This window comes from Arctopsyche grandis, chromosome 4 (genome assembly GCF_051622035.1).
Source record: "Arctopsyche grandis isolate Sample6627 chromosome 4, ASM5162203v2, whole genome shotgun sequence".
NCBI lineage: Eukaryota > Metazoa > Arthropoda > Insecta > Trichoptera > Hydropsychidae > Arctopsyche > Arctopsyche grandis.
Genome location: NC_135358.1, coordinates 12,655,500 through 12,680,577, shown reverse-complemented (window position 1 = coordinate 12,680,577; position 25,078 = coordinate 12,655,500). Strand labels below are relative to the sequence as shown.

At 34.0% G+C, this 25,078-nt stretch overlaps 1 protein-coding gene across 1 annotated transcript in view; it reads right to left on the bottom strand.

The window, feature by feature from the left end:
- The window catches only part of Cad99C (cadherin 99C), a 69,792-nt gene extending 45,213 nt beyond the window's left edge, over window positions 1–24,579 (bottom strand). The window contains exon 1 of the mRNA XM_077429600.1: window positions 24,186–24,579. The gene's annotated coding sequence lies outside the window, so the exon portion shown is untranslated. The remainder of the gene's footprint in view (window positions 1–24,185) is intronic.
- Between the last annotated feature and the right edge of the window lie 499 nt (window positions 24,580–25,078).

The following is a 25,078-nucleotide window of genomic DNA, read 5'->3' as shown; positions in this document are numbered from 1 at the left end:
TTTTACGCGGCTTCGCTCAGTATTTGTAATATAAACCGCTAAAAATTGGTAAATATAGCAAATATTCATTTGTTCTTTTATCAAATTTATTTGAATCGAAAAAAAAAAAATTCAAACATCGTTATAAAAACTTTGATTTGTTTTTGAATCTCCCATCCCAACCTTACAACCTTACAAAGTCTCTTTCGAAATTATATATTGGATTATATACAAATAAGTTATATAATATACATATAAGATCATATAAATTAATAGTGACTACTGTATACACTTTCGAAAATTGATGATGATTAATTTTGATTCTGGAAGCGCTAAAACTAAGGTATAAACAACCGTTACATTCCAGCTTCTGATCGATAATTGCAACTTTGATTTCTAAATATCCACAAGCCGTATGCGGAATGTGTTACAATCGTATCAGGGTTCATAAATCAACGAAATCGAGTGACCCGAATTATAGAGAACCCCTGCCAAGCGGGTGCCCCGGGGCCACCGCCTTTCAAATCAATGCCAACTTCAGGTTTTTGGTCCGAAATCGTTACACCAGCTGATCTGAAGCTGATTTGAAGGTCAGCGTATCGCAACGGTAGGCGAACTTCTTCACGCCTGGCTTAAACTTCCCACGTTTATGATTAGCCACCATCGGTCATACACTCGCTCACCCATCCTATGCTCCGTTATCTGTCAGTCTTGTATTCCATAATCAAAATAGGCTTCTTTTGGAATTAAAAGACCAAAATAAAAACTAGTCAGTTATCGTTTTTGTTATACCTTGGCCTTCTTTTGTCTCATTTTGTTTATCCCCAGCGACATGTCCTAGCGAGGTTGTTATGTTGATAATGGTGTTTGTTGGTGGTCGGCTCGGGACAAGGTGGTCACACGCCCAGCCCCAAAAGAATGCCCTTCGAATCTAGGGCCCTGGGCGCTGTTCTATCTAAATTTTATGGGTAGCCAACCTGAACTGAGGAGATTCGTCACCGTTTATAATCGTTTATGACTTCCATGAACGCTTAATGCAGGAGTCGGCTCTTTTCTGACATTCTTTCCAACCCGTAATTGAGGATCGTGACAATGCATTGCTGTGAATTATAATACTTATGACATTATACATACACTATTCTTTATTTTAATATCTTTTTCATTATAAACATTCTTCAGTGTACATACCTATGTAAAATTCTCACTTTTGTTACAGTTGCATTGTATTTTCAGTTGTAATATGTATGTATATATGTATATATTTTGACTAGTTGAAATATACTCAGTCTAACCCACATAAGTTGATTCATATGGCGAATTACATTCCAACCGGTCAAAATATACATATTACAACTGAAAATACAGTTACAGAGAGATTATAGGTTTTCGTGAAAACGTCACTCGGCTAGTAAATTGAATTGGAAAGTCCCTTTTTTTGTTTTGAGTACATTCTTAGAGTTATTGTAATTAGACTTCCGATTACTAAAGAGGATTGATTACTATCGTCCTATAAAGCTAAAGAGCAAAAAACAATGGTGAACCTATTTTTTTTTACAAACCTCCTTTACGTTTCTCTTACTAATAAAATTCAGAGGACTTTTTATCTCTTATCCGATGGTTTTCATACTTTGCCATATTGCTCATTTTGTTTATCAATATACGTAAATGTATCGTCTGCCATTACGTTGGAGATAAATTATGTCTAAATAGAAACCGACCGCCTATCCTTAATCGTAACACATCACTCATTGCCTTTATTCGTAATACACATTTATACACATGTATTAAGACATTTTTGATAGATTAAAACTTTTTTTTTCAACGCATATTATATTATATTTATACATATCTATGTAAATTAATCTTATCGTCAACATAATTTACAGTCATCATCCATTGATGGATGGAGGCCTCTCCAACACGCCTCTATTAGTCCCTGTTTTAAGGCAACTCTCATCAATCTCATCCGATACATTTTTCCAATTTCATCCACCCATCTCACCTGTTGCATCGTTTTTATATTCTCCCAATCTCCCGAGTACCTTTCGAGCACTTATTTCGTCCATTTAGCGTCCGTTCTTCCAACTACGTTCATTTCCAATTTAATCTCTTTACTCTCATCATTTTATCAACCACCTTTGTCATGCTTCTCATCCACGTCTTCAGTTTTATATCTCTTCTCGTTTTTCCAAACATGCAGCATACCATACTTATTTCAGTACATTGGATTTCTAAACATTCTGGAATTCATTCTGGAATTCACTTCCTAAATTTCGCATCCATACGTCATCATTGGCGAGAAAAATTGATTAAAGATCTTTTTTTCCAGAAAAATGTATCATTCATACATATGTATAGGCATATTTCTAAAAGAAAGTATATCACACCCAAATGTGTCTAAAATTTCAAAAAGCTGAAAATTGTCATAAGTTTAAATTACATAAATTAAAATTAGAAAAAATATATAAGAAGAAAGGATGTAACTAACAGTCGACTAATTTAAAATATAACAAAAACGCGAATAAAATGCCGCTTCATTATGCAGCATCACAATCTAAGTGCACCATTTAAGGACGACGAATACGAGCTGCGCTTAGACTGTGCGCATTTTCCCGAGATACGAGGCGGGCGCATCCTTAACCCTACGCTCGCGGCGTAATTTCTAGTATTAACCCCTCGAGTGCCGGCGCAGAAGACGAGTCAAACGACGCTCGGATAAAAAGCGCATCCGATTGATTAGTCTCGCGCAACTCACCGACAGCTAAATGCTGAATTACCCGTCATCAAAGTGGATAGACGGATACTCGAGAGTGGGCATACAACGGAATTCCAACTCCCAAGAAAGACGACGCGTCGAGGAGTTTCGATGGCGCAATCGTCTGACACTTTCTCCGGATGCAATGAACCCGAAGATGATGGGTTCGCATCGACAATTAAAAGCAGTGAATTAAATAAAAAACAAAACAAAACAACGCTATGCCGTAACAGCGCCGCACACGTTCGTCGGCATAATAACGTTTGCATTCAACCGCTTAACATTCTGAAACGGCAATCGCTCGTGGGAACTGGTACAAATGATACCTATCTCTCAGGCCCGTTCCGTATGAAAATAACACGGAGTCCGCGCAATCCATACGAATCGATAATAATCCGTAGCAGTTGCCAAATCTAAGCACACGAGGCAGGCAAATTATCATATACCTAATTATCTAAGTATCAAAATTACTCTTCTAAATACAAGGATTCTGAATCTTACAAATTTAATTTAAACTGGAAGATATACATAACATTTTTATACAAATAAAGTATAGCAGTTTAAAATCTTTTCACATTAGAGACCAGCAGTTAGAGCAGGTTTTGTTGGAGTTCCAGTACTTGAGCGACAAATCAGACTCTAATGATGATATCAAAATCCGTATTGTTGTAGCGCGAGATGAGGTCGTAAAGTTCAGGAGAGTGCTTAGTAGCAGGCACTTTAGCATGAAAATATATGTTAAATTCTTGAAATCTTATATTTGGTCGGTTCTTTAATACGGCAATGACTTTAAAGTGACAACCGTGAGAATAATTGAAGCATTTGAGCTTTGATACTATCGAGAATGCTCCGAATCTCCTGGACTGGACGAGTGACAAGCGATACTGTCTTACGAAAGATGAGTACAGAAAGAGTTTTAGTGAAAACAATTGAACATAGAAAACTCAAAATGCAAACACACAGCTGTTGATAGTTTTACACATGCAAAAAAAAAAAACGCTGGCATGTCTGGTCTGTATCGTCGGGATTCTTCCGAAAATTCCTCCTTGGAGTGTTTTCGGTGATATTTTATCCTTGTTTGACAGTGATCGATAACGGTGATTAATTTGTCGAAATAATAAGATAGTTCAAATTAGCAATGACATGCCTATCACAGTTGGAGTCTACATAAGCGTGCCGTGCCGCACTTTTGAGTGTGTGTTCTTACCATCACATACATACTTCGGGCATTCCGAAGAATTATTTTTATATCTTGGACTGAACGAGCTATAACGAAAGGTGAGTATAGAAAGAGTTTTATTGTAAACAATTAAACATAGAAAACTCAAATACAACTTCGGGATTTTCATGAAAAGATCAAAGCGTTATGGAGGGGTGAAAATTAAGGGACGTTGCAGAGTGTGTCGTAAATACTTGTTCTGGTTGTGGAACATTAAAAAATGGACAGGAGATTAATCTCAGTGGTGGAGAAGATATTCCACGTCGCGAGAATTTGAAAACAATTCCAAGATATTGTCGGAAATTCGGAAGAGCCTGATGCCTGAATCGGGCATGCAATAAGAAGAAGTTTCAAAAATAAATGTGGAATTTGTTGAATAATTTGCCTATCCCTGAATTTCTACCTCAAGAAATTTGTTGTCCGTTTTATTACACGGTTCTAAATTTCTTTACATTTTTTGTTACTTCAACGCCTAGTTTAAAAAATACGATTTACGAAAGGTCCTCGACGTGTAGTGTTGAAAAGGATCGTATTTCGTTGAAATACCCGAAGACGGACGAGTTGACAGTCAGCCCCAGGTAGAACTATTATAATCGGATAAAAATGTCAACGTAATACAAATATGTATTCCTTATATAATATAAATCACAGACTTGCGTAACCCTCGATTGCAGGTGGTAGTGTTATATTTAAAGTATCTTATTAATAATCTAACAACTTTGTACCATAAATTGAACAATTGGCATTTACGACATTGAAAATTTCGCTCGTTAAATTAGAAATTTAATTGCCTGAAGCCTTGCTTAGAATGCGGCTACGCTTCGTGGCGTTGTCTCTATTGTTTGTGTTAAAATGTTGTTTGTATTAAATAATACCGGTACATTATTGTCGTCACGACACTGCTAATGGAATAGCATATTATTTTCACATTTCTTTATCATTCCTCTTAATTAAAATTGTCGTTAAAATTAAATCGCATTTAAGAAATTGATTAATAAAATAGTTACACGCATAATCCACAGTACGTAGAATCCACTGGGTTATATTTCAGATTTAGTCAGATTTCAGATTCAAATAATCAAATCAATATTTTATTATAACAAATATGGCAACTTTTCGGCGAAAATTCATTATATTTTGACAATCTAACACATACAAATATACAAAATACACAGTTTTCTCACAGTTTTCTCCACAATTTTAAAATAAAAATCATTATAAATATTTGCAATTCAGAGTATACTATAAAAATTAACAATCAAGAAGAAAAAAACATTAAAAGTAAATTGAGAGGAACAAAGCCTGAACAATCATATACCGTTTGAATAAACGCAGATTTACTACAGATTTGAGATATGAGAACAATGTCGAAATTTGAATCACTGACCTCATGATCTATATATTACCAATTCTACAAATAAGGTTACTCAATATTTGCGCACTTCATTAGAGTACTGAATAATCCATAAAAAGGTGATATTTGAACGATTAAAGAAGGCACGCTTTTTCGGAAAATATTGCTCTAACTATTTTTCAATCGGAAATGCATACATACATGTTGGATTTAATAGTCTTTTTACCGGTTTTCGTTCGATCGGTCATTGCCAAGAGCGTGTAAATCTAGGCCGCACAAAAAACAACCGAAATAAACACATAAAATTAAACGGCAATTAGCCAAGAATGTACGCGAAATTGCGCAACCGAGATTCGCTCGTTTGGGCTTCGTGCGTTCGAGCTCCAATCGTATGATTTATTCGCATAATGTCGGTTGTTACGGATATGAGAAAATCGCATATGAATTGCATACAAAGTAAGTCAATGCACCATACATACGTACATATATATTCTATCTGTACGTATTTGTGAAATTTATGACTGTAGAGGAAAATCCCATGATTTCACGGTATCTACCTATAGAATATGACAAAAACGAAGCAGTCCAGTTTGTCCAGGATCTGGTTTGGTAGAGCTTTCTCACCGTAAAACTCGATGCAAGAACAGCCTTACAAGCTTGGTCAGGCTTTTATTTTATCATTCCACAAGATAAAACCAGATAGCGAATAAAGATCCCAGAATGCGAACTTAAAATAATTAATTGACAGCTACGCAAAGTGCATCTATTTATTTTACACAGGCATACATACATATATGGTGCGATAGATGGGTGAAGGATTACCGACAACTATATTTTTTCAATCGCTGAATACTCTTATTATAAATTGCAAATGCCTCAATATTTATGGACAATCCATATAAGACTGGCGTTATGTATTTGATACATATGTAGGTAAATACATTAATATATTTATGATAATTAATTAATCTTAAGTACCAGAGTTCAGGAAGTTTTCGTAATTTCAGCAGCTGTTTCTAAATTTGTCTTTAACAATCAAACAGACTACAGAATATTTTCAAATAAAATAAGAAAAACAAAAGAATTTTTTTATACAATTGAAACAACAATAATTTTGAAAATTAGAATGAGTATTTATTTATTAAATATAATCTTATGGAATTCATTTCTAAGGACCACAATTCTTTATCGATACTAATTCAAGGATCTCGTAACTAAGGTAAAATTTCCGTCAGGTAGGTAAAAGTGAAATTCTTCGGCATTAAAGAAGGTTTCAAAGGATTGGCAGAGGCATTTCTTAAACTTCATTTCCACAACAAACAACGTATTAAATTTCAGATCTAGGAAAATCTGTCTTTTTTAAAGTGACAGCTGCGAAATATTCCAAAATAGTGCACATGAAGCGATAAAAAGCTACTGCCTTGTTTGCAAACAAGCTATGCGAACAAGGATTTTCCACAGTTGAATGATTTTCCAAGAGATCGTTTGCACCATGAAAACAACATCTAAAATACTATCAATTTCAAAAGTTCTAATTTTAAATGAGACAGCTTCATTTCTCCAAAATCTACATGTTTTGAAATGATATAAGGAATTATAATTGTTTTTTTTTTAGTGTTTTGAAATTAAGAAAATATATTGTCAATTCAAATCAAGTGGGTACTACCTAGGGCTACTAACCTGAACCTTTTTTTGGACTGGTAAAGGACGAATACTAGTCAAGAAATTGATATTTTTCTCGCATATGTTGAAAGGAACTGCAATGAATACTTGTGGTATATTAATACCTGCTATGCTTGTTCATTGTATGAAATTACTGTTAACTTAATACTTTTTTTCTCTAAGCAAGACATTATTTACCTGCCAGCAGGATGTTCATTTTATTTAAAAATAATACTCTCAAAGGAGCCGGTAAGTAAAAACAGGAAATAATGGTTAATTCGGACGGAACAGACCGATGTCGCTAAATGTAAGTGCAAGCCGTAATACAAAAAAATAGCTTTTAAAAACCACCCCCGTCAAAGAGAAAAATGAAACGACGGGTCTTATCTAAAATATTTAAAATTAAAATATTTATATTGTTATTGATTTATTTTTTTACAATAAAAAGTACTTGTTTATTTATTTTATTGGTATTTATTTTATTAAAATACATATTATATTTTATAATGAAACCCCAGTCAACTGCATCTATAGAAAAAAGCCTTGTAAAAATAGGCCAATAGGGTAATTAATACTGGAAAAATGAACTAAGGCAAAAATTGCCAATTACAAACTGAGATCGGCATCTGCATCCCGGTCTACTAAGAAATATGGCTGCTATAGTCTACCCTGGAATATCATATATGTACATATGTTTTTTTATTACAAAAGAAAATGTCTGTTGAATTATGCGAATTCTGAAAATCATTAGTTACATCAAACAAACACCTGATTTTTAATATTGTATACGGTAGACGTAAAGAGCCTACTAGCAAATTTAACTCTCCAACAATATAATACCAACATAATCTTAACACTATCAATCGACTAGTGTTAAGATTATGTATTGAAACAACACGATACTTCAGCACATTAACATCTCCAAAATACGTTCACCCTAACGGAATTGTAACATAGATTTTTCACAATACCGACACATTCGCATTAGCATACATACATATGTACAGTGCACTCTAAAGATTAGAATTACTACACAAACATGAATTTTTAAGCACGTCTTCTCTGAACGAGCATGAACATCATGACGGATAACAATTTGTGGGAGTGGCAATGGCTTGTACACACATTTGTATGCGAGCAGAGTCTCCGAAAGCCACCCAAACAACGGTTAATATTGACGTCATGTCTGCACAACCAGCGTCGACCCAGAAGTCCTGCTGCGGAGAAGACCACACGCGATACGGTGATATCCATCGATCTCTAGCCACGATCGTAAATTCGTTTAATCGGGGTTTAAAGTTGCTTTTTAGGCGACGGTTTTGCGTAGGATTCGACTTTTTCATCGGCCGGTCGCACGCTAATGAGGCACGGATGATCTTCGGCTCTAACGAGCTCTTTCGTATTACACGACACATCAATTAGATAATCGCACAATTTATTCATCTCGCGTGATTGGATATCCAGGTACAATGTGCATCACAGGGTGATCAAAGTTGTTCAAAAAAAAAAAGCTACAATCAACCGAAACAAAATTAAAGAGAGGTGAGAAATCTACACGATTTCACTAGTATATAATAATTATCATGAAAAAATATATAATATTTAATATTATTCATAATGTACTGAGGAAAATATAGTGCATATGTATATTGATACTTTCACAATAGAGTAATAAAAAACATATAAAAAAGTTTGTATATCTATCTATAGATTTTCGATTTATCTCGAAGATAGAGAAAATCAGGAAAAACGAAATAAATATACATATTTAAACATTCGAAACAAAGCTTTTTATCAGTATCAATAATTTTTATTAACAGTATGAAGCTTTTTATCAGTATCGACGCTTTTTATCATTATCAATTTTTATTTTTGTATCAATAAATTAATAATCCTAATCATTAAAACAGGAAAACAAGAATTAAAAAAGGTGCATAAGCACAGATATTACAAGAATGTTGAAAAACCTTGTAAAAAGCGTAAATATCCTTCATTTTATAAAATATGTAGTATTTTTTTTTTCAATTTATTTCGTTATTATTATTTTAATACTAAATGAAATTAATTATATATTGCCAAAGATTTTTGAGAGAAATTTTGATATTCTCAATCTCGCTTTTCTCGCTTTTTATTTAACCATGAATGTGGTTACGATCCATGGTGAGATTGAGATTTATGGCATATTTTGCAGTTTCAAAACTGCGGGGGTATTTGTGAACAATGAGGGTCAATAAGCAGCTATTTAAAACCGGGACATTTAGCTGCCCTGAAAGGTCCTTTTGGGACATCGGAATCAAAGGCGTGAAACCGGGAAAATCCCGGAAAACCAAGACGTCTGGCAGCCCAATCCTAATCCGCATTAATTTTTCCCCAATCATGAATCTTTAGAGTTTACATTCAAATTTTAGTTTCTCAAATCAAATAACCAACCATATAGAATATGACTGTTCTGTTTAATTATGCAAAATTTAATTTGGCTAAATGACTTAAAAACAATGTGGTGTATTTTTCGGCTTCATGAGATGACCGTGAGGTCTAAGTCACGACTATTTACCATTACGTCCCCTCTCTCGGAGCATACTGTGTATGACGCGATATATGTTACAATAATAGATCGTGATTGTTGAATAAGACCCGCTCTGCCTACCACCTGTTTGGACCATTGATATTGTCCGACTTTTAATCGCACACGTGAATGGCCACTCGTTTATACCCAAACAAGAAACCATTGTAGGACGATAAAAAATTAAGCGGGTTTTATTTCCGCTAATTGGACACTTTGCTCATAATGACCGAAGCGAGTATATAAATATACCCATATAATGTAGTAACAACGTTCAAATTGACGTTGCCTCCACTAAAATTCTCGAGTTCGAACCCCACTACTTGCAATATCGCATTCGAACCGCAATCGCCTTTGCCCAAAGGTTAGCTCTGCTTGGATTCTGACCTCGGCAGCTTTCATTAGCATTATTAATTAACGCGTTTGTTGAGTTTTTCTAGTCAGACAATGGAGTTGGAACCGTTTCTAGAGCGGATTGTGCTAGACGTCGTCCAGTGATGGATTGTCAGTGCTTCGAAGTAACGAACGCCCCATTCCGTACAATTACACTCAAATTCCATATGCAATTACGTTATTTTTTCTATATGTATAATCCAATTATGATATTATTGAGGCTCATTTATCATTACGAACTCGATTAAATTGGAACGGTTTTAATTTTGGCACTATGTACTAGCGTCGAACACATTAAAGTATAAAAGAAAGGGCGAGAGATACAAAATTTTAATAAAAAACATCGATTTCCAAACAATTATCAGCTTTCAAATGGCACTTTTATTTTTTATAAAGAAAATTTAGTCAAACAAAAAAAATCCTATAAGAAGATCATGAGATTTCCAGTTGAGACTTCAAATTAAATATAATAAGATGGCGAAATCAGATTTAAAACGAGTATTACGAATTGATGCGTCATGCTAGCATATTCATCGCAGCATCCTGAGCTTTCAATTCATGAATAACAATCATAAGAAAAAAGCTTTTGTGTGTTTTGAACATCCTTGAAAAACAATCTTGTCGTTACATTGGCAAGATGCTTAAATCAAACAATCAAATGATTTTCCGGTATGTATTTTTTTTTTCGGATTCAAACTTCGATTTACATTTAACACATCATTTAAAATATTGTTACCGATCCAATATAAGACGAGATCTTCCGACACGAGTAGAATGAGGAGATGGAAAAGTGAAGTTTATGTATGTTGAAATTTTAATAAAATTAATTAGAAAAATAGATGGATTGACTGTTCAAGGCTAGTTCCAAGATGACACAATAATATTATGACTTTGAAACAAATTACAGTAAGCAGTCTCGCGATACGAAATTGTCTATTTTAATAAAATTTTTACAAAAATTGAGGCAGCTGTTCAAACGTATAATTAAAAGTAGGAATTTCAAAAATTCTCGGCATCTCTTTATCAAACAAAACGCGCGTTGAATTCGTTTGTGATTCTCGGACGTGCCATCTGTAAATTTTCTAACAAATTCCATTCATTATTCGGACACTTTATTATTCAATAAGAGGTGACTGATGTCGATTTTTTATTACGCGAATAGAAAGTGGCTTTTATTATACATATAGTCTGGAGAAGTTTATCGAATCGCCTCTCAGCACGAGAACGAGCGGGCAATAAAAGTCAAAAACGGAAAATTTCATTTTGTCTATTTTATCGCCAGTGTAGTAAGTAATAATAATCGTGATTTGGAAAAAGGTTTTTCGAGATTTTTTCATTTCATGCCGCCAAGTCGAAAAATTCACGTTCCGTTATTTTATAATAGTAATGTTCGTACGTTAGCGGCAAACTTCGCGTTGATGATTAATGATTAATAGGCGTATCCGACAAGATGTCTTGATATTTACATACATATCTTAAGAAACGTCAGAAATTTTTATCACATACGAAGATTTAAATTGAGTCACTTGAAAAGCACTGTCGGCGAACCGCAATAGAGCGTGCAACAAATGTTTAGTTATATTAATTTCGACATAGGAAGATTCGCATTACGGAAACAATTGTACGAGCGGTTTAATCCGACCACATTTCCATAATACGTACATATCAGAAACAACTGACATTTGAAAACCATATTAAATTGACGCCGAGTCGACATTTGACATTCGTCCGCGGCACCGTTCACCTTATAATTTATACGAAACCTGCCAATTGAATACGCAATTTCGGCCCAATAGACACGCTTAGGTTGAAGTGATAATATTAAAGGGAAAATCGATCGATTCCACTTATCCATTTCTTTAGTGAAAATGACCGTGTGGATGGGCACATTTATCTCGCGGTGAAAATTAAATAACGTTCGTCATCCATCAGCTGTTGGAAATTGTTAGTTTCATAACTTTCACGAAATCGATCAAACGGCGTAAAAAGTAATTATACGGAACGGTCACGGTCGCGCTGGGCTTCAATACTGTAATTAATTGTACTAATAAATAACAAATTGAAACTACAATGTGGTATTTTTAAATGTGTGACTTGAAAATTTGAATGCACTATTTGAACTGTGAAAAAAATGTGAACAACCGAACGAATTGTCAGTTAGATCTTCCGACAGCCACGAGTTCCATAGTCCATGTCACAAAAAATATACATATTGTGGAATGGTTGATAGAACAGACAACATTGTATGTCTTAAGATACTTATGTGATGTTTCAAGTTGTGAAGTAAATACATCTATGTACATAGTAATAAATTATTTGCTAGAATATTGTACAAACTATGTGAACGTTTTAAATATAAAATAATAATCCGAATAATGTAATCACACGATTAATACATTTATATTTATCTCGGTAAAATCCTACTCGATGAATAATACTGTTAATATTAATAAACAAGTCAGTTGTTTCAATATTTTTCTGTAATCATAAACAAACTGAAAAGACCTTAAATAAAAAAAAGTCCAGTTTTATATGGAAAAGAACAATTGAAATGTTTTTATTTGAATAAAATGTTTTTAATATCAATAATAAATTAGTATTAAAAATTTCATAAATTTTGCTATAAAAACTGTTGCTCGCAAATAAAATGTTTTGCGTTTAACAATATTTGAAAATACTGGCGGCCTCTTTTATTCTGCGTTTATTCTGCTTTTCCGAGATTCTGGATGTATCGAATAAAAATAAGTGATAACATTTAGTGAATTTAGTTAAACAGAAATAGTATTTTTGGAACTGAAAATTGTACTTCCGCCACTTTCAAATATAACGGCTCATATGTACAATATTATGTATTTTTATTACTTATACAATGACCTATAATATTGTACGAATACTTAGGTGTATTATACGACTAAATGTTATTCTATTTTCTTATCAATATGCCGGTATATGCACGTGAACTGACATTCTACGATTTGCGATAAGCGATTTAAAAATATTTTTTTACTCCAGTCACATACTGTAGCTGTGTTATTTATTTATTTATATTTTTTGTTGCAGAACCGGCTTACAATATTGTGCAAATAACAAACCTAACGGTGTGATGCAATGTAATATTGTTAGATAAAATCCGTTAAATTCTCCGATATTTTCAATATAATTGATTTCTTTCATGAGGTCGGAGAGGGGACGTACGATTTTTCAGTCAGATGCCTATTAGTTTAAATTTTATGCGTACTTCGGTATCTCCGAGACCAACGAGCTCACCGAATAACAAAACGAAGAAGTTGCGGCTACTTTTTTCGGACGGTTCGGTTTTTATCGTTAACGTGAGATCTGGTCCGTTTCCGTTACCGTTATCCAATCTCCGAACGACCATTGTTCAGAAGTGAAGCTGATGCGCTCCAAAACCGCAAACCGATCGTCATTTCGTTTTCGTTAGACCTTCTGTCATATCCGGAGATTGATAAGATCTAATATATATTGATAATAAGAAATAACTACAGATTGGCTACATCTGCATTACACGATAGTACATGAAAGATTTATATATCTACTCACGCATACGTTGAGAAAACTGATGATTCTATGCTCGAGCAAACATCCCTTGAAGTTGAAAATGAGAAAAGGCAAAGTTGGAAGCATCGTTGCATCGACGAAAGTCATTCATTGCATAATGAGAAAGGTGCATTAAACCGGAACGCACTCGCCAACAAAGGGATAACTGCAAGTCCCCTTCACATTTCTTCGCAAAGCAAAGGTCAGAAGTAGACAACAATCGACGAACCAATTATTTATTATAAATGCATACTTGGGATCAATCTAACCGGGCTGCTGCTGAATCAAGGCCAAGAGTCCTCATATGTACATATATATGCTTATTCGCATTTAAATTTTTTCTCTCGATCGAACAATGGTCTTACGCAAACAGTACCATATTTATATATTAATGCGTGGAAAAGGTTTATTGTAAATCGGCAATCGGTGTGGGTGCAGATTCGAATCGGAAAACCTTCGGTGGGTGAGTCACGAACCCAACTGGTCAACTTATCTACAATATGTAGTACTATGTATGTGTCTTAAATCTCACAGACAAAAAACAGCTTAATTACCATACAAGAGTAATTACCATGCGTATATCTATTCCTAGTTGTCAGCAGATACCGATTTCTATAAGAAATTAACCCTTTAACGTCGAATTTCATAATATAAACCGCAATTTTCAAACTGTTCATTTGGTAAACCTCCGCTTTTTATTAGCTTCGTTCTGTTGGTTCAGTGAAATTACTGCCCGCCAAAAAATTGTAATCTGATTTTGATCCACTCTTCATGTCGCTTTGATATAAATACATATTACGGGGGTCAACTAACATTGGCATAAGTCAGAGGATCACTAACGAACTCATTAATTACATCGGAATATTGAGTCAGATTGAAGCAATGGCTACATAGCTATCCAAATACGTATTTCTACCACCCCTTTACAAATCACAGGCTAAACAGTTAAAAAGTTACTGTTTTCACTCTCATTAACTCTCATCTCATATAAACTTAATATTATTATACAAAATAAATTTATCGAAAGTTATATATAGTTATGTATGTGTATGTAAGTAGTTAAATTCGACTCTAGTGTCAAATAATGTAGGTAATATCGCTCTATTTTATCTTGTATGTTTATGGTTAAGGATGTAGTACAGACCTCTGACTCAATATATCTAGCTATGTAGTCATATACGAAACACGTACATATCTATTTGATAATAATTGGTTCAACTATTTATTGGAATAACAACTCGAGCTTGAATATCTCGTCCCACCTTCCAACACGTATAATATGCTGAAATATATTCAAGTGTTGAGTAAATTTATATACATAACATTTTAAATAGTATTAAATTATAAAAAAGTGGTCAGAGATCAAAATGAATGTCGGTGTTGATGGAAAAATTTAAACCAGTAAGCCGGAAATAGCTTTCGCATGTGTATATATATATATATATGTATGTATGTACATACTTGGTATATTGATTTCAATGTAGAGATATAGCATGTGGGTAACATTTCAACTAAATAAAAATTTCTCATACTAAGAATACGAAATCGAATCGACATTATAAATTATAATAAACTCAAATCGGTATACGACCGTTTTTCATCAACGTAAATTGGTTTCTAGTTTATTACAGGTATGTCTGCAAAGACGGACGGACAATCCGACGCCACTAACGACTCGAACTGTGACGATTTCGAATCTGACACTGACTAAATTGACCAATAGAATTGAACTTTTTTACGTTTCGTAATTGGTGTTTTATTGGACGGAATAGCGAATACCGAAACCTCTAACGAATTAAAAAAAAACTTTATATAACTGTAATACCTATTGCGAATGTGTGCACACGATGCAAACGTCCGGCGCTGAAGGTGTTAAACGAGCATTAAAACACTTAAACATTTGACGCACGATCGAGATCTTATCAATCTTATTTGGATTAAAAAATCATTAATTTTCTCGGCGAAGTATTGGCCTTGGCGCGGTTCAGTTGCTCTTTGTGTCCCACGCGATCTCGCACAAAATTACTTCAATAATTCACATTGCTTTGTATGTATGTACATATGTGTGCAATTTTTACTAAATTGTATTTCCACGTCGTATACGACAACATACGAATCGAATAAGTTGAAGTTATATTACGCCAAATTAATTTAAAATTGGCGTGAAAAGTCCACATGTACAATGGCACAAGTACCAAACGAAAATTGTACACATGTTATGATGAGAATCAATTTGAAAAATGATTGAAACGATTACACGTACTTGTTTGTAAGGATTCAATTAAGCGTGCGAACACGTATACAATTATACAACATAAATATAATATTTATTACCGGCCGCAATGAAAATCCTGAAATTCATATAAATTATGCTCGATAAAGGGTTTCTCTCGTCGCGCTTATAATCGAACCGGCGAATCCACGCACGGTTGGTTACCCCTTTTCAAGGGATAAGCCATTATCGTAACTCAGGTGAACCAGTTCGGTTACAGGTGGGCCCTCGTTCAGCGATCGCCAACCTTCAAGACGTTGCATCACGGCCCGAAAAATGGCTTTAATCGCGCGTAGGTTAGATATTTATGGCGTAAGTTTAACACCGTAATTTTTACTCAAATCCGCGTTGCGTCAAGATGTATTCATTACGCCTCTTTTTCGGTGATTCAGTGTCGTTTTCAATTTCACAACGGTGTCATATTATTTAGCGCGGCGGTATTTTTCTAATGGTGTTTTATTGCCGTGTTCAATTCCGTGTGGGAAGTCCTGTGTTGATGGCCACGCATGTAATACGACCGGTTGGTGACCCCTGACCATGCGGTTTTATCTACTTGCAGAAAATATGATACCGCTTTAATGAAAATCTTGCAATAATTATATTCTTACATATATTAATTAGTTACGAGCAAAAGTTGCACATGTTGAATGAGTGTAGAGACTCAAAACCAATGTGTATAAATAACAATAAAACTTCCCTGTACATGTAAATACATATGTACAGTTAAACAAAAAAGATACATAAATACATACATATATATGTATTTACGTAAATTTAATTTATAAACATTCTTTTGCGGCAGCTGCTGGTAGTTTCATGTACATATTCATAAAATATTTACAACAATCTGTAGAAATGACAGTTGCAATAGACTCTATGCAACTGTCTCTATCAATAGACTCTATGCAATATGCAATCTATAATGTCTTCCAAATTTAGACAATTTATTGGATAAGCCATCAAATTTCTAGCAGAAAATTTGACCTTCGAAAATATGTACTTCTTCGATTGGATTCATCATTGGTGAATATGGCGGTAGAAAAATTTTTGCTAACCTGAATAACACAGCTGTTGGTCTTATGTAACAACATATGTAAGATACGGGCAAATTATCACATTGACGGTATTTTATGTACATATGTAAGTATTTCTTAAAATTTTGTTTTTACAAAATGCATTAAAATGTTTAATTTGATTTGTAAAATGTTTAATTTAATTTGTAAAATGTTTAATTTGATTTGTAAAGTGTTCAATTTGGAGTGTAAAACCTGTATGTATTTATTTAATGCTAAATGTTTATTATTTTTCGATCCGCGCAATCTATATGTCCATTTGAAATCCTACCTGTTATATTATACTTTCTTATTCGATTATTTCAAAAAATAGCATTTAACATATAGGTATTTTTCTAATAGTTCTGATAATTTTTTTGTATATTAAAAATATATCTAAAGACTTTATTTTTGCTTAGTCATAGGGTATGTAATTATTTTTCCAGTGGCCGGGGTTCCTCTCGGCGGCCCTGATCGTAATGTACGGCATTTTATATTAGAGAATGTTAATAAGTATATATGTAAGTTGAATGTATTTATAATAAAATGTTGATAAGTTGTTAATTAAACCAAGTTGTTTGAAAGAGAAATTCAGTTTCTAGCTTCATATGTGACGAGGAAAAAAGCATTTTCTCTCTCAAGTTTCTTTAGATAAATATAAATAATTATAGATTTAAAAAAAATGCATCGTTTCGTGCCGCTCAATTTAACGCACCCACTTGCAAATTTTAATGTTTGATCTAAAATAAAAAAATTAATTACTCTATACTCAATTGTATGAATGTAAATATAAGGACTCGGTCGTTAGCTCGAAAATTGAATAAGTGATATTCCTTTCCCGGATGTCCGCTTATTACAAATTAACTCATTTCGTCTCATTGTTTTTCCGCACCGCGATCGTGTGTTGTCTTTCTGCGTAATGTGCGATTGTTTGTTTTGTTGAAATCGCAGACGAGTTGTCGAGTTTCCTATGTCAGCGTTCGTCAGACCGGAAGCGGTGATTTTCCACCATTTTCGGTCACAGATTGACAAAATTGCGTCTCGCACTCTGCGGAAATTGTAATTTCACATCCACACTGTATTCTGATGATACAAAAAAATCGAATTCAACTACACACATGTATTATTACAACTTATCTACATTTCGACTTGAAATTCCCATACATTTTTTTCGGCAGAAATTTATACGAGTAAAACATATTGTGTTAAACTTCAAATCAACTGTGATAATTCTCATTCTCCTGTCAATCACTACATACTGATCTGAAATGATTTGCAAACTTCCTTGAATGATTTGCGCTATTCGTATACGTAGGCATTCACACACTATTCATGTGTAGACTGTTCAATTTCAATTCCGAGTGAATTTCAGATCCTTTCACTCATGAACAATAATATAATGATAAATACATCTTGATGTATGAAGTTGTTCCTTTATATTATATATTATCAATTTTGACACATGTCGAATCTTATTACAATAACTTCATCATTTAAGATATCTAAAAAAAGCCTATAAATTAAATATCAACATATTTAAAAGCAAAAGAAGCTAAATCTTTTCTATAAAAATACAACTTTTGTTTCGATTTAAATATTTGGACATTTAAAATTTTGTATTTTCATTGTAAATAATCTTTAAAATCAATTGTGCATATTTTGTAGTTGTTTTGCTTTTACGTCTAATTTGAAAGTGTCATTTATTTTACCGTTTTTACTAATATACATTTGCTTTGTGAGCTTAATATGAACAATACTTTCATTTATGGTCATTTACGAATCTTCATACAGTTCATAAATTTCGTGCATTTTTCGCATCGCTCAATATTACGGAAGTAATATTGCAGACCGCCTGTTCGTCACCAGGCCGAGTACATAGTATCATTCTTGCTATATAAGGACTAATGTAATGCAACACATTTTTTCCTATTGCTAATGTTTACTCTCGCATATATACGTAGTTTTTTTTTATCATATAGGTTGAAGCCATCCTGCGTAGATACTATAATTTCTTCAAAAGTCCTAAAATGATATATTAGAGATAAGCCTGTTGCATTATAGGGGTATGTTAGTGTGAGTTGGTGGTGTTGGTGTGTGCCCACGCCCGCTCACGCGCCCGCCAGATACAGAGATAGGGGCATGGCCGCTGCATTCCTAGCTGGTGAACTGCAGTGGACCTTCCTGATGACGGAATGTGCACCGGCTGCACCACAATCGCCCTAATGTGCTGCACAAACGCAGAGCCGTGAGACCCAATGTCAACCCGTTCACGCTACCTTGGTTAGTAACAGGTGAAAGAGCAATTCGATAATTTTTATCATGATATCCCTGGTGCCGTTTTCAGCTCCAATTGTCCCACTAGAACTAGATCAAATTATGCACTAGCAAATCGACAGAGTGCCCTTGATCTTATGAGATCATAATTCTATATGGAATAACAAAATAAGTTAATAAATCATAATACGTAGGCTGTGTATTTTTCAAATAAAAATATCGCCAAACGTCAACAATCATATATCATAAAAGTAAGCGGAAGTATACGTATAGGTATTGTGAATATCCGTTTATTTTTCAATAAAAGCAACGAATGGGTTTATGACACCGTATTGTATAGGCGCATCAGTACAATGTTTGGAAAATACATTGGAAGAGGAAAAACAAAACACGTATAGCCCACAAACAATAGGATTGCACAAAAGTAATCATTTTTCATAAGCAAAAGGTCGCACGACAGACCCCATTACCACTGTGACCCTCAAAAGCTTACAGCGAGCAGATCAAATTCGACGACACGATCGAACTACATATAAAATCATAGCTTATGTATTATATCATATTTTTGAAACGAATCTTTGATTTTTTTAAACAGTCGTTTTGGTAAACGAAGACATACTCTTTTTATAGTGCGTATCTTCAAGAAAGTATGATGAACGACAATGATCATTAGAGATAATCGAATGCAAGATTTATAGAGATTGTTCCGTATAAGAAAAAACGCTTGTAACGCAATAAATTTCTAAAATAATAAGCGTATTACTGACGTGCCGTTATTGAACGATTATTATAGGCAAACGATAGCCTAATCGGGGAGAAAGTTTGTGGTAAATTTGAGATACGAACGTGGAAAACATAATTATCGTCACATCGTAAAAACATCTATAAATCAGCATGTTTTTTAATCATCGAAAACTAAACAATGCAAACGATTTTCCCGCATTTTTCAGGGAGGGGGGCATCGATTAAGATTTTTTTATAAAGAGTTCAACTACTAAAGGAAATGAGTAACATCTATATAAAATTGATATTATATACATATATACACTGCGATCAATATTTAAGAAACTTATATGTCTATAAAAGTTAATTCAATTCAAAACTGGGTATCTAAAATGGAAGTACACTCATATAACATAGAAGTAAGTATGTAATAGCAATAAATACCATTTGATCCTGAAATAAATATTGTTACAATAGGACAAATGACGCCGAAATGTGACAACTTACAAACGAAATGCATCTCGCGTTGCACTTCAACTGCACCGCAACTAGAGATAATCGCCCAACGACCGTTCACTTCCTACTCGAAACTAGTATTTAACGGCGAGATGCATATTTTAAGATTGCACTATGCCAGATTCACCATTCGGCCGCGAGTGCACTCACACCTGCAACGACAATTTGAAACAAAACCGACAACAGTCTTGCGATCCAAACTTTATCTAGATCGTTTACGTACAATGCAATTTCGACTCGCATTTACAAGTAGGTATATTCGAGTCTTCACATTGATACAGGTGAATAATAAGGCTGACCTTATTTTCGTGTGTTTTTAAAATTGAAATTTGCGACTCAGACGATGTCGAAACCCACAAACTGGTCTGTTGTCTTTCATAATACGTTACGCTTGTCTATATGTATAGTCGGTTTTAAATGAACTTTTCATTCGACAAGTGGATTGTTATTCATCACTTTCGCAACATATCACATATGTATATGTATACTTTATACCTATTAAGGTTATGCACATGTACTTACTTTTCAAAATTAAAATAGTACATACATACATAAATAACTTAAATCACTTTTCAAATGAATGATGCACTTTTTTCAACGAATGCAAGATAATATTTTGCATGCAAAAACTAAGCGGAAATGTTCGCCTTACTATAGTGGTATAATACCTTGAAAAATTCAACGTCATACCATCGATCAGGTTTTGAGAAGAGAAAGGTATTCGACGGCGATCCAAATGAGTATATCTATAAGAAAAAACTGACTTAAAATTAAAGGAACGTACGAGTATGTAAGTGATAGGCGATTTTATAATATATCTAACACATTAAGATTTTGAGCAATTTTTAAATCGCTCTTACTAAATGTAATATCCAAATGGATTTTAATAACTAATTGCTATGAAGATACTATTTGAGTAATAGGCTTTTTTTAATATCTAAATCTACATTACATACAAAAACTTTGCACGCGAAGATGAAGGTTAATGAATTATATTTAATGAATTTCAAATACAAGTGGACAGTCAACATATGAACTTGTACTTTAAATGTTTTATTTATATACTTTATGTAACATATCTATGTACTTTAAATGTTTTACTTCATTTTCAATAAGGAAATGTCTATAGGCTATTTTTCTAAAATTATAATTAATGGTTTTAGACTTGATGATAATAAAAAATTAAAATAATGAGTTGAAATTGAGTTGAATTACAATTAAAATAAATGATGAAAAAATACACTGCTTATGTTGGGTTTGTGTCTTAACCGCTCGCTCATCTCACTCATACGGGATCAAGGAAAATCCATTCCATAAACGTTCGTAACCATGTAATATAAACATTTAATTATTTTTCTCTTTCATAGTGTATATTTTGCAGTAATAAGACGGTGCGAGAAAATTCAAGGATCGCTCAAGAGCGCTTGTCATCATCACGCTCCATTCCACATTACGCCATTAAATTACAACAGTTATTCAACAGTTGATAATATCATCTCTCATATATAATATTCTACATTTTAAACGCGCGCATTGTTTGTTAGTGCGTGAAAATCTTCTCATGCTCATTACCCATTGTCAGATAGGAGAAAATTGTCCCAATTATGACTCCCTTACACAGCGGGATACCACTTGCGCAACATCAACCGAAATCCAGCATAATTGTGTTATTTTTCCGAGAAAAGTCGTTCCGATTGTGTTTTAAATTGGATCCCGCGTGTACCGCACAAAATTATCGATCTATTTTTATTGCTGCAATTCGATTCACTCTATTGTCGCCTGATTTAATTTTTTTTTCGATTTCTTTGGGACTTCGGTTTAGCGGGATTTAATTGTTGTAAAGATGGCACTGTTGAAATGGCCATCTTTACGACGACTATTTCGACCTATGGTCGATTTTTTGAAAATTCTTTCACGATTCATTTAAAGTCAAATATAATGAAATGTAAAAATATAGGTACATAAAAGAGTTTTGAATTTTATGAATCGCGTTCACTTGTGTGTACATACATCATTATCTACGAAGAGTGAAATTAGCTATAGTTCCTATTTTCAAAAAGAAAGTGTTATCGTATAAGTCTTGATCGTTTAATAATGAACAGTATGGGTCAACTTTTCCGCAGAATGGATATTTGGAGTAAATAAATGCTCTATGTATGTATATAAAATTAAATAGTAAAAGCAGATGTCGTATTTGTCACTTTTGCATGTCGCTCGTATTCGAATGCAAATCAGTCACAATTTCGTCACTTCCAATTCTATTGAAATTTTAGTTTAACAATTGCTAATTGTGACACATACGGTCAGTGTTACATTTCACTACTTACACCTAGATCGCAAAATTCACTTTTAACGAGCGTGTAATCGTGTAATGCATACTAATTACTGGTATCATTCTGCCGAACAATTGACGATGCACTCATTGATATAATAATATAATTACATATGTACATACATGTACATATGTATAAGCAAATCTTTACGAGCTGTGTTTTCTTTGATTGCATGATTTTACTTTGGCTTGTATTGCAGGTGCAGATTGCTTGAAAAGGTTCCCAGATGAGGAAAAGTTTTAAAAAATACTTTTATTACTATTTATAAAACAATTATTTTACGAAAACCTGTTTTCAGCCTCTTAACTGGATCTTGAAAATATTAGTTGAATATTTTTTTATAAACATGTTTATGTTTCAAATTTGAATGTATGTACATATAACGATTTAGTTGTATATCAAATAGAATTAACAATTTTCCATCTAAAGTTGAATTACATAATAAATGACCATAAAAATATCATTAATTCTATGGGAAAATTATTTCAGAAGCAAACGTCATCAAAACTATAAAATAATTCAGAGTATCTACTGGAGATTTTGCATCCGGAGCGTCATTTCAGCTTTTCCCAGGGGGGGGGCAAAATTTTTGACCAGTAAGGAATGAATTTCTAAGGGGGGGTGTATTCTATTATAAAAATGAGTGTATTTGCATATTAATTATGTATTTCTTTTAATCATTTTTTTATTTATATATTTTATCAATAAAATTAATAGTAAAATAATTTTAAAGGATAAACGAGTTTTACAAATATCTTCCAAAGCAAGACAAATAAGAAAACGAAATATATTTGGGAGTAAACATTTTTATTCTGGGAAAAATCGACGTGTTTCAATATTCTATTTATATTGGTTTAGTATTTTAATTCAAATTCATAATAATACATTAAACAACTTGGATAGTCCCATTCAAATCTAAGGGGGGGCTGCTCTTCCCCCCCCCCAAATGACACCCCTGTTTTGCATCGAAAGAAAAAACCCATAATATAATGGTCTCATCATTAAAAAGAATATGTAAATTTATATATAAACGTCCATATTAAACAATCACTTTCATTACGTCATACGATTATGAAGTAGGGCTAACCCCCCTCCCCTAACAAATGATAATACCGAGTAGATAAAAACCTTTTGAAAAATTGGCATTAAAAAAAGCTAAAATGGATTTGTATTTTTCTAGTAAAATTCAAGGACAAATGAAGATACATCATGAAGTGAATTTTGACTCATACTAAAGAATTATACACACATTAGGTAAATCTCGCCTATGTGGCAGCCATTTGGCTTTCTTATATAGTGTACATATGTACAGTAAAAGAGTAGTATGTAGATACGATATAAAGACAAAAACAAGAATTTGTATTCTTGTTATTGTTAAAATTGTATTTTGAATGATGGAAAACAAGTCTTCTTTCTCTGGTGTATCAAATCTCTATCAAATGGAAAAGGAACATCAACACCGTAAATCTATCACCAATAATCAAACACAACACTAGTGGACTATTGTAGCAGAAATCCATGAAAATACTGACCGAGTTTGAAAAGCAGCGGAATCAGTCAGGAGCCACAGCAGCAGCGGTAGCAGTATCAGCAGCAGCAAAGCGGTCAGCAGCCAGAGCAGTGGGTCGTCGACGCCGATGCACCACCGCCGATGACACGGATCATTTCGTGTCGCGGCAACCGCACTAATCTGCACTGACCACTGCACCAATTGTGCACCGTTCGTATATTCGTAATAATATGAAATGCACTCGAAATGCACACGCACTCACTGTGACACTGTGTGGTCCACGGTTCGATACAATGTACGTGTCCGGTCTGTTTTGTCAGTGTTAATTTTGTGACGCGTGGCTGCGGGCCAGGCCGCGCCTCAGAGCGCACTGCCGCCGCCCACCTCAACCAACACCTGAGCTACCTGCAATCTCCCCCCGTCCGCGCCCCTCTCCCTCCCGCCGCCCCCGCACTCTCCTCTCGCCGGTGTGGTTTCTGGTTTGGCGCCCCACCGCCGCTACAGCCTGCACAAGACGTTGTCGTCGTATTTAACACGTTCGCTACAGTGTGATTATCCGACACAACATATGCATTTCGGTGATCTGAAGAATCATTACCAGTCGAATCGATCAGTTCGAGATCGTCTCCGTATCTCGTAAATTTGTCTAAAAGTCTGGGGTCACTTTCGGCGACACGATTGCATCCATTTTTACAAACCTCCTTTACGTTTCACTTACTATTACAATTAAGAGGACTTTTTTATATCTCTTATCTCTTATTCACAAGTTTTTGACGTGTAAATTTCTGTATACCTATAGATACAATTCGGTTCAATACTGATAGGAAAGTGGTAACGAAAAGTACGCGTAGGATTTTCGCTAATCCTGTATCTTTCGCACTTGTTGTAAAATTTATTTATTATTTATTTGGAAAA